The sequence below is a fragment of the Triticum aestivum genome, chromosome 4A, assembly GCF_018294505.1.
Source record: "Triticum aestivum cultivar Chinese Spring chromosome 4A, IWGSC CS RefSeq v2.1, whole genome shotgun sequence".
NCBI classification, from domain to species: Eukaryota; Viridiplantae; Streptophyta; class Magnoliopsida; order Poales; family Poaceae; genus Triticum; species Triticum aestivum.
Window position 1 is genome coordinate 361,798,112 of NC_057803.1, and position 10,594 is coordinate 361,808,705.

General features: G+C 40.0%; 1 long non-coding RNA gene across 8 annotated transcripts; it reads right to left on the minus strand.

The window, feature by feature from the left end:
* Positions 1 to 1,052: 1,052 nt before the first annotated feature.
* LOC123086109 (uncharacterized) lies at positions 1,053 to 7,993 on the minus strand. 8 transcript variants are annotated; one of them, XR_006440445.1, is made up of 9 exons: positions 7,526 to 7,990; positions 7,360 to 7,458; positions 7,158 to 7,286; positions 6,585 to 6,657; positions 6,362 to 6,493; positions 6,048 to 6,183; positions 3,188 to 5,194; positions 2,103 to 2,186; positions 1,053 to 1,504 (listed from the first exon to the last, which is right to left on the minus strand). It is a non-coding gene; the product is annotated as an uncharacterized lncRNA (long non-coding RNA). The 8 variants fall into 8 exon arrangements; XR_006440444.1 differs by having other exon boundaries at positions 3,188 to 6,183; positions 7,526 to 7,993; XR_006440446.1 differs by lacking the exon at positions 6,048 to 6,183 and having other exon boundaries at positions 7,360 to 7,439; positions 7,526 to 7,989.
* Between the last annotated feature and the right edge of the window lie 2,601 nt (positions 7,994 to 10,594).

Here is a 10,594-nt window from a genome sequence, read left to right on the forward strand (position 1 = left end):
ACATATACCTAACAGCATGTGTAGACCAGTTAAGAGGCCTTTAATTTTTTTAAAGTAGTGTTTCTATAAACTTTTTATTGTGCCTACGTGCAAAAAGAACATAGGAAGTTGCCGAAATGTTTGGAGGATTGCCGTCTTGGTTCCTAATGAATGCTAATTGTAGAACGTAATAAACCCTAGAACTCTTATACTATCAATTAGTCATTTATAATATATCAATAATTTTAAGGACTCTTCAGATTATAAGAGAAAAGCCATATAGGTCATAAATGCATAGGCATTCCAAAAAAAAGGCCCAAAAATTGAGCTAGAAGGTATGTATAAATTCATGTGAAACTGAGACATAGGCAAGCATACATAGGAATTTTGCAGGATCATTCCTATGATCTGGAGGGCCATTATAGCCAGATTTACCTAACGTCTCTAAGAAAATATTTTGAAACTCGGACCATCCAGATATATCAACATGGAAAAGAAACTTTTGCAGCTGAAGATGCCTGATTATACTTCCTATGGGCTTGTTTTGAAAAGAATTTTTCCTGGCATGCCAAGAAAAGATCATGCAAGCTACTGTACATGAGTCCAAGAAATTATCCAATGCAGACATACAGTTACAGTTAAAACTTCAAGCAGATTTTGTACGTATAATTTTTTATCAAAGAAAATAAGCATAACATTAGCCCCATTGGTGCCTTCCATGCTGGACAAAATAACATGCAAATCAAAATCTGTATAAATTTACTCCTGATCATGGCCAGCACTAATTAGCATGGCCCTATGGGCCACAATTGCAAAATCTAAGTATGATCCATGAGAAGATGCGCACAAATTTAACTACTTGGCATAAAATAGCATAAGTTCATCATCTAACAACAGTAGACTAAAGAGGTAAACAATCATAGAATAGATTATGTGTGCAGATATGGATATAGAAGCCTATTCGATTATTCCATTTGATGTGATGATATGAAGCGCACATTGAACCGTCTCTTTCTTTTCTGAAAGCAAATAACACTGGGATAATCTTCAGTAAGAAGTGCACACAACAATCATGCCAGCGAATATAAAAAAACTCGACTCAAAGAGCATTGTATTGGGTTCTTTAACCTGCCCTACAAAACCTGCACTATAATTCTTAGAGAGATGGGTTGAAAGAAGAAGGCAAGTAACCTGAGAACAAATAAGAAGGTAACATAATTGCTACTGAGGCCTGAGGGTTATATAATTGCTAGTCAGGACTCAACAACAACAAATGTGAAAAGCTCTTTTTTCTATCTCGAGGTTTCAAGATCAATATTAATTTTCTACCCCAAGACACTACTCTTTTGCACATCTAAAATACTTTGCTGGACCAGAACATTGTGCAAACTATATCTCCACTCCAATGGGTGCTCCTCTTCTACATGCGCGCACAAGGAGGCAACCTCATGGTCCTCATAGCAGTAGGGGTAGGCGAACTCTGGTCTGGCCGCCTTCTCGCCATCCATGTCCAGCTCCTCCATATCTAAACTTCTAGCAAGAACTTTAAGGCATGTCGGACATATACGAACAAAGTGCAAATTTAAAGATTTGTAATATTCAAGCATATTAACTGAAGGAGCTCCTTAAAGAAAATGGAAAGAACAACTTGAAAACAGAGTGTCATTTGTGCGGAAGTTCACAGAATGAATAGGAGACAATAATTTCCAACAGAAGAAAGAGGATAGCCTAATAAAGGAGACGACAATTTCCAACAGAAGAAAGAGGATAGCCTAAAGGAGGATAGGTTGACAGTACTTCTTAATTTAGTTACCCAGTCAATTTATTTACGACCTTAACCAGCCTCTTAATCATCCTGAAATTATGGGCATGCCATCATATTCCTACCTTCAGGAGCATATTAGCATCAGTTATATCTAGCATTGTCCTACTCTTACCTTTAGCAGCATTTTCTAAAGAAGTACATAAGGCAAAAATTAGCAGCTATTATACACTAACTGCATATGGAGAACAGGAAACATTAAAATACCTTATCTAAATAAAGGAAAAGAGTACATTTATAATACTATACGCAAGCTATTTATGGAACGCACTATGGTCTAGAAGCGATGGAAAATTGTTACCTCCGAAATTTAATGGAATGACAAGAAATATTTTCCAAGATATAGCTCCGAACACCATCTTTTCCATGACTATAGCTAGAGGGCCTGGGATGAGATGGTGGTAAGCAAAGTAAGCAACAATCTTATTTTGGAGAATAGCCATTACATGCAATTGAGGCAATGTCATGGAGTAATTCTCTTGCTATCAAGTGCTTGTGAGATAGCCCTTTATAAACCCGATGTATCATGAAATTTTGAAGGATTAACTGAAAGCACACACAGAATACAAAACTGACGCTTTCTGAATATATTTCATGTCCTTTGGATACAATCAAATAGGAGGAATTGAGGAGCATTTCAAACCAAAACAAAGAATTGATCCTAACTACTAAAGTGCAGCAGCTTTAAAGCCTCTAAATTATTTTGCTCCTACTCCACCAGGAAAGTGCAGGCCTTCAAGAACCAAAACATTTAAGAGTGGAACTAAAAGAACAGCAGTTCAAATCCTCATAAGACATGTTGTTTATATCCTTAAACCCAAAAGGTTGCCCCTTAGAATCTTTGTTGTTCTCTTGGTCCTTATTAGGTGTCAGATTATCCTGAAGAAAAGGCAGTTGATATCAAATTATCATTAAATAAATCCATACTTAACATGTGGATCGTGGGGAATGGCGAGATGCCATATTGGGGTTCGTAACATGAATAGAAGACCACTAATTTATAGAAGGAAAAAAGGCATGAACACCCTTAAGAAAGACCATGATGGCGTACTAAATATTTCAAAACGCGAAGTTATTTTGTCGTCGAAAGAGAAAAAAAGATGAACAATTAGAAGACATGTAATGAAGAAAACATATTGTAGAAGACGAACTGCATTATTATATAAACAGAAAGAAACAAGTCTGTGGTATATAATTATTATGATAAACACAACTCTCCATTTAAATAGAGAAGCCATGCATTACTACATGCAATCACACAGTTAGGCAAGAAAATAGGCTAGTCACACTCATGTTAAGTGATCACATGGTATCAATATAGCAGGGATATGTAGAAAGTGTGTCTTAATTATACAAAGCAGATTCAGATACTAATGGTGTACTCACAGCATGGCCATCTGAAGTCCACTCAATGATATCCCATTTGGTTTTGATGTTCCTAGTTGGATCAAGAGGGCTGTTCTTCTGGAAAGAGATAGGCAAGTATATGTAGTACCTCACATTAATACATGATTTGGTTACATGCATGTCAACACACTTTTTCACATCAACTACCAATTTAAACGAAAATAGCCAAAAAAACTCAGTGGGAAAACTAACACAATGCAGACCAAGATTTACTTGGTATTAGAACAAATCATACAGATTCAATCTTTGCTCAATGAAAACTGAGGAAGAACTCTATAACTATCCTAATCTGCACTGATCATTGCATGATATCAATATTCCTCTTTTACATAACTAAATTTCGACAACCATGTAAGCTCTAAACATTGTTCTTGATTAAAAGGACAAAAGGATAAACAAATGGAATAAGTCTCACTGGGTAATTTGGAACAACTGATTCAACTTCTATAATTTGACCCTGCTAACAAATGATTTATTGGATAATTTGGACTGCTGTACAAAATATAAGAGTGGAACTAATTGCTCAGTTTCTAATTTTTTTTACTTGGCACATCCACTGAATAAGGTGAGCTCATCCTCTGAAGCAAATAAAAAATGCTTAGAAACAGTAGTAGCAAGTTAAAGATCAAGTTGGAAGAGTAAGGTCTAAATGGCATCTCCCTTTTTCCTAAAAGGCAAAAGATCTTACTGGCCTCGTGACTGAATAAGATGTGTAGACGAAGAAACCATCACATGAAGCTGCTCAATACAACTTAAATGATTCACTAACTTGAAGTAACAATGAAGAAAGAAGAAAGGATTCATAAAATGCAGATTCTCTCTTCTTTGAACATATTACATGACTCGACATCTTCTTGTAGGAAAGGAAAAAAGCAAAGAAGGATAAAATAATAAAAAAGCCATGAACAGAGCATCGAGGAATCAGTGTAACAATTTCGAAATACAATAATTTCAATATCTTGCAAAATCACAACAAAAAATTAAGCAGTTATGAACAATTAGAAATACATTATACTGAAGGTTGAGTACAATTTGTCTTTTGGATTGAGCAAATATATAGCTGCAGAAATTTTGCAAAATCAACATATAACAAGAACCTAAGGCTCTATAGACTCCTTTTCCTTGCTAAATATGCAGGCTTTCGATGGAAAAATTTACAATATATTTGTTCTATGAACAAATGCTTCCTTTCATTCCTTTTTTCGAAGCAGGTAGCATGCCATCAGCAGCCCAGCACCGAACAACCAGCGCCCAGTCACAACAATCATGCACGCACCAACAAGCAAGCAAAAAACACAACAGGTGCCCGGACACACACACACACACATAACTAAGCCACTAAGCAAACACACAAGAAGAACTCGTAGCTAGCAAGAAGCACTACGGCCACCAGTTAACATGACAGCCACAGAAATATAACCAAGCTCGCTGATTCCCCAACAACATAGCATTCACAATGCAATACGGCACAACCAGGCGAGCTTTGACACAATTACCAAATCACATAGTTCTGGACTTCTAGTAAAGTATGGTCCTAAGAATTGAACAGATGGATTTAAAAAATATACTTCCGCCTATAAGAAAAATCATGTTAGCAGTGTCTGCATATATTTCATCTGGTATAACAATACATTACTTACACTCAAAGAATTAAAATCCTAGCTTTAGAGCGTGAAGCTAACCAACCAGAATAGTATGTCACCGAATAGGAACAGACCAAATATTAACAAAGAAGTGCAATGCCCTTTTCCTTATGGTGGTGTTCATTAGTGTAACATACAAACCAACCATGTCACCTAGTATTTTTGTGCTACATATAGACTGAAACGAAGCAAGATAATGTAACCTGACAAGAAGTATAGTATAGCTGATTTAGAAATTGAGAACTGGCCATTCCAAACAAAAACAACTTTGCTGGTGCTGCAAAAATGGATAATCCAGCGACAAATAGCGATGCCTCCATCAACCAAATCCCTAGGAATTTTCCTGCAGATAGCAGCACAAAAAAACAGATCTCAGAACACGGTACCACTATTTGGTTCCACACCCGTTCAGGTACAACAGTCGCTTGAGATTTGTCACTGTTCAGGTACAATTATTGATACGACCAAGGAGGCCAAGGGATGGTGTTATCAGTTTAATATGTGATCTCAAAAAACAAAAAACAAAAAAAAAAACAAATTACCTCAAACCAGTTTAATATGTGTTCTCAAAATAAATGAATGAAGCAACACATGTATCAATAATTTAGGAGGCAGGATTGGTTTGAGGTAGAAACAATGAACCTGTGGGATGAGAGGCTTCGTATGTACCCAATCGATGGCACTAAGAGACACATCGCTCTGACCTATTGGTTTTGTTGTAATTATATAGAGATGGTAGGAATCCACCAAGTTTCAAACAAATATATGAATATAAGAATCTCTAATACCATATACTAATTGCTTGGAACAAAGACGTTACATATACAGGGCAGGAGAAGTAGGTATTGATGCTCCTCTTCCTACATAAACTGAAATGCAAGCATTTTGCCACACATGTCCAGCTAGCTTGTAACCACCTTATAATTACATGTATCAGGATATGCACATTCATAATACTTAGAGCCCCTGGAAGAAGACCATATCATATCCTAACATGATTGGATGTCTCGATTCTAAATAGTAAATATATGAATTGTAGTGTCCAATTTTTTTTTCTGAATTCTGTATATGACACATATACACCAAGAAAAGGAACAGTTCAGTTCTATGACTGAAATCTATCATCCTGATAACACCATTCGTATAATGCAGTTCCACATATATGTGATATGGTTATAATTAGGATTGGCATGCACCTTTTCCATGAGTGTCAAAGATACAAAATTAGCAACTTGTTTCATTTGAGCAATCCCTTTGCAGCTATGTATGTCTTCTTAATTATCACTCCATAAGAAAAAATGGCACTCTGTATTTCTAGCCATCAATTCAAACCTACACATGTAGCAAAGCCCCAATAATACAATCGCCAAAATGAGAAATGTTGGTCTGCTTAGAGCACTGAGACCGACGCATGAAGCACCAACGAAAGTGAAACATGCAAACAACTATGACCAGATGCAAACGACCATGGCCGGGGAAGATTTGGAGGAAGGGAGGAACATGTACTTACATAAGTGTGAAGAGAAAACCAATAGAGAAGCTGGAAGAAGGCGCATCAAGACATAGAACATTAGGAGGCTGAGTAGGAACAGTAGAACAACAGTTTAACCTGAACCACAGTGAGAAAACATTCTCCAAGATCCTGAAAAAAATCCATGTTAAAACAGTACTTGTCCCACAAATGTTGTTTCTTAAGCTAATACAGACTAAATGAAAATATTAAACTAAAGTACCAAATTGGAACAGCATTCCTTCACTCGTGGCCGTACTGAATCCATATCCTCTTTGTTTACATCTGGTTTGTATCTGCAAAAAAATGGCAACTTGGTGAAGATTTACAATAGAATGCTTCGAAAAAATATTGCATGCATGGTCTTAAATATTGATTTCTAACTATCAAGAATTGAGATGATCTGCAACATGATCATCTCCCAGGTCCCAATCCCATAAGAAGTTTTCAAATTAAAATGAAACGTGATTTGAACATTTGGTTGGGTGGAGTTAAAAAGCTCAGTAGTATAAGAGAGGCTTCTCATAGCTCACAAATAACCTGAGTAACACCACCTCTTCTCTACTAACACTACTGCTTCTTGCGTCCAGTAAAAGAAAAAAATACATGTAAGATCAATCACTTTCTAGTGAGCTGCACTTAAAATTGTTTTATCATCACATCCATTGAAGCAGTGCCACCTTGGTTGGCTTATAGATCATCCACAGGCTGTAGCTGCATGTTTCAGAATTTTTTTTGAAGATTTATCATACCAAAATCACACGTAGAATTACCATACTGCATATAAGAGTATTACCCTGCACTTGCTCAATGGCTATGTCAAACCCCGTGTTCTTCGAAGGCCCCTAGCTGCCGCGGCTCGAAGAGACATATGACAAGCTTCTTCTCAAGCGGCAGTCTACTAATCGAGCATCATGCTTCCCAGCTTCTCACAATGATATAAGCAATCAATTTATGAAATATAAATGCTCTTTGAACCAGGACAGAGTAATCTTTACCTCTACAATTGATTGTGTCATGACACACATTAGATATTCCTGGCAAGGGCACACCACACCACATACAGTACCAAATCAATCTAGATTTCAAAACACAACCTGAAAAAATTTGTAGGTCGTCATGGAAAGATGAGGAAAGGGGGAAGAAAAATAGGAAGAAACACACCTGTGCCGTAGTCTCCTCCTCAAACTGGGAGCTTTCTCCTCCTGACGGCTTGTCCACGGCTCCCTTGACGCCTACGGTGGTGTGCTCCCGGCCGGCTTTCTTGGCCCTCCTCTGCTCCTCTACCCCCACCGCCGGCTTCTTGGCCCTCCTAGTTGCTCCACACCCACCGCTGGCTTCTTGGCCCTCCTGGCTTCTCCACCCCCACCGCCGGCTTCTTGGCCCTCCCCTGCTCCTCTACCCCCGGTTCGAAGACCTGGCCGTCCATGCAGGAGGCCCCCTTGTTGGCGCCAGCGGGAAGGAGGAAGGAGGAGGAAGGGGGAGAAGGGATGCGGCGACCGGCGGCTATCCGGACGAGCAGCAAGGAGGGAGGGGGTGCGGCGCTGTCGAGCGAGGGAGGAAGGAGAGGTGTGGCCAACCCTGCGACCAGGATTGGGAGCGGAGCGCACGCGGGGATTGGGCGAAAGCCTTTTCCACCCGAGATCGATCAACCCAGCCAATAAACACGCGGCGCGAGCCCCACCAGTTATTGGACGGCAAAAACGACCGCTAGGTGAAATCGGGTTTAATAGCAGGTAAAGATCCCACGGCTCAGACATTCTAGATGGCCAGATCCAACGGCCAGCGAAGGAACTGATCGAGGGAGCATTCTCCAAGCAAGTTGGCTAACCTCTGTATTGTTTTAAATATTATATATAGATGGAAAATGTTTTCGGAGATGTTAAAAAAATATAATGGTCTAGTGGTATTTAGAACGTTCTATATTTAATTTAAATATTAATGGGGCTTAAATGGCCAAGAGATGGAAGCCAACTTGAGCCACGAAGGCCTAAGTGGAGGAGGAGCCCCCCCCCCCCTTTCCTTGTGTATGGGGGTGAATTCTACTAGGGGAGGAGTCCAACTCCTCTCCCTGGTTGGCGCCCCAAGGAGGCTTTCCCTCTTTGGTGGCAGCCCTCCTCACACCCTCTAACCTATATATACTTGAGGTATTGGCCACAACTTAACACACAAGTTTTGGAGCCTCCTCTAGTTCTTCTAGTTCATGTTCTAGTTGGTCCTAGTCGACTAATTAGAGTGTGGATAATCCTCTTGTCCTCATAATTAAAAGCCCTATGTGGTTCTAATATCCTCCCTCTAATTCTTCAGTGACGATTAGCTCTGGACGACGAAGTGATGACGGGCCGTGAAGGTTGCACACTTGCAACCAAGTAGAGAGGCCGTGCATTCGGTCTTCAGCTCGAGGGACTGTTCGTGGGCGGTAAGGGGGATCTGCGGTTCGAGGGACTTCAAGTACGATCTACACCGACACATTCTTCTTCTGATGCAACTCGGTGATGGTAACAATCGTGATCCCAACCTGTTATGCATCTTCATATTGATCTTGGGTGATCGTAGGCGCGGGATTTTTAGTTTTCTACAACGTTTCCAAATAGTGACATCAGAGCAGGATTATGAGTAGGTGCAGGTTGCGATCTAGATCATATGTGATTGTGAGGGTTGATATTCTTGCTATGCTTCCCTCGAGTGTTGCTTTGGTTGAATTCATCGACCATATGGTGTCGTTTCGTTATAAGGTTCTGACAATCGATCGGCTCTGGTTGTTGATGATCTGCTAATAGTTCCTTGGGCTTCACCATAGTTGAGAATAGTGAACCGTCACATACACAAGAGGGTGTTGAAGATGGGTGATCTTCTAGCGGTCACGCGTATTGACGAAGTTTAGTATGGGGCTAGAGATTTTTAATTAAGTGTCTTGTTTCACACATCCCGAAACTTAATCTAGCATCAAGAATCATCACCTAAATTGCGGACATAGGTAGCTTGTATTACTTGTTAAACTGGTTAACTGCATAAAGAAAATTTTGCCAAAACCAACTATAGGACGTCTAACTTTGTTTTGCAGGGTGTGCATATGATGTGGTATAGCCTAGTCATGATAATGAGTTTACGTATGAGATGGTTATATGTTGTAATTTTAATTGGCATGCGCGTCACAGGATGATGGCAGGAGCCACGAGATTGCCATGTTAATGTAAATATCGTAGAAATAGCCTAAAGGTTACAAGTGAGGATGGTAACCATACACGGAGGACCCCGATGAGGAGAAGGTGCACTTGGCGTGGGATGAGGAGCTATAATTTCGTGCCATGGCGGAATTTCTGAATTTTGTGGCATGACAATGTTTTCTGAAACAGTCGCCACAACAATGTTTTCTGAAATTGTCGCCACAACAACGTTTTTGAAACGGTTTCCATGACGATGAAATATTGGCCATCATGTCGCTTCAACTGGAGATTGAAGACGATCATGGAGAACTCCCGGTGCCCAGGGGTATACCATATCATGCTATTATGAATTGCCTGAGATGTTTATCCATTTGTTGTTTGCACTCTTTGATTGTGTAGTAGTCAATTATTAGGGTGATATGTCACAGTAAATATCAAGTTAAAAGATGTTCTTCCCAGTGTTGAAACCGTTTATAACACGAAGCATTCCAGAGTGTGTCATGTCCACATGAGTACAAACGGGACATGAGGTGTAAGATGGGGATGGTCCGACCATGTATGCAGATAGCACTCGATTGTCATGAAGTTCTAGCAGAATCGTTCCAAGCTCGGAGAATGAAGCATCAAAGATGAACAAGAGTTACATGGAGATGTGATCGGCAAAAGTTTGTCCACCAGTTAAAATTCTCGTCATCAGCGATGTCCACATCAATGGTAGAGAACTAGATTTGGATCTTGAATCACTTAAAATCAGTTATGAGAGATATTGATTTGAGTGGGAGCACAATAATGTATTAATTTAGTTTAACCACTAGTTGTCGTGGGAAATCAGGGCCACCTATGGGGCTACGCGCCCCTTGTGGTTCAGAAGGGGGACGAGCACGTTGCACAAAGAGCGGAGAGAGCGTCACGCAGCACGATAGATATCACACGGGCGATTTTACCCAGGTTCAGGCCGCCGCGAGGCATAAAACCCTACTCCTGCTTTGGTGGATTGATGGTGGAGTATGGTGGAAACACGACGCTCTTGCTCGGCAGGGTCGCCTCGGGGCGAGAGTGGCCATGC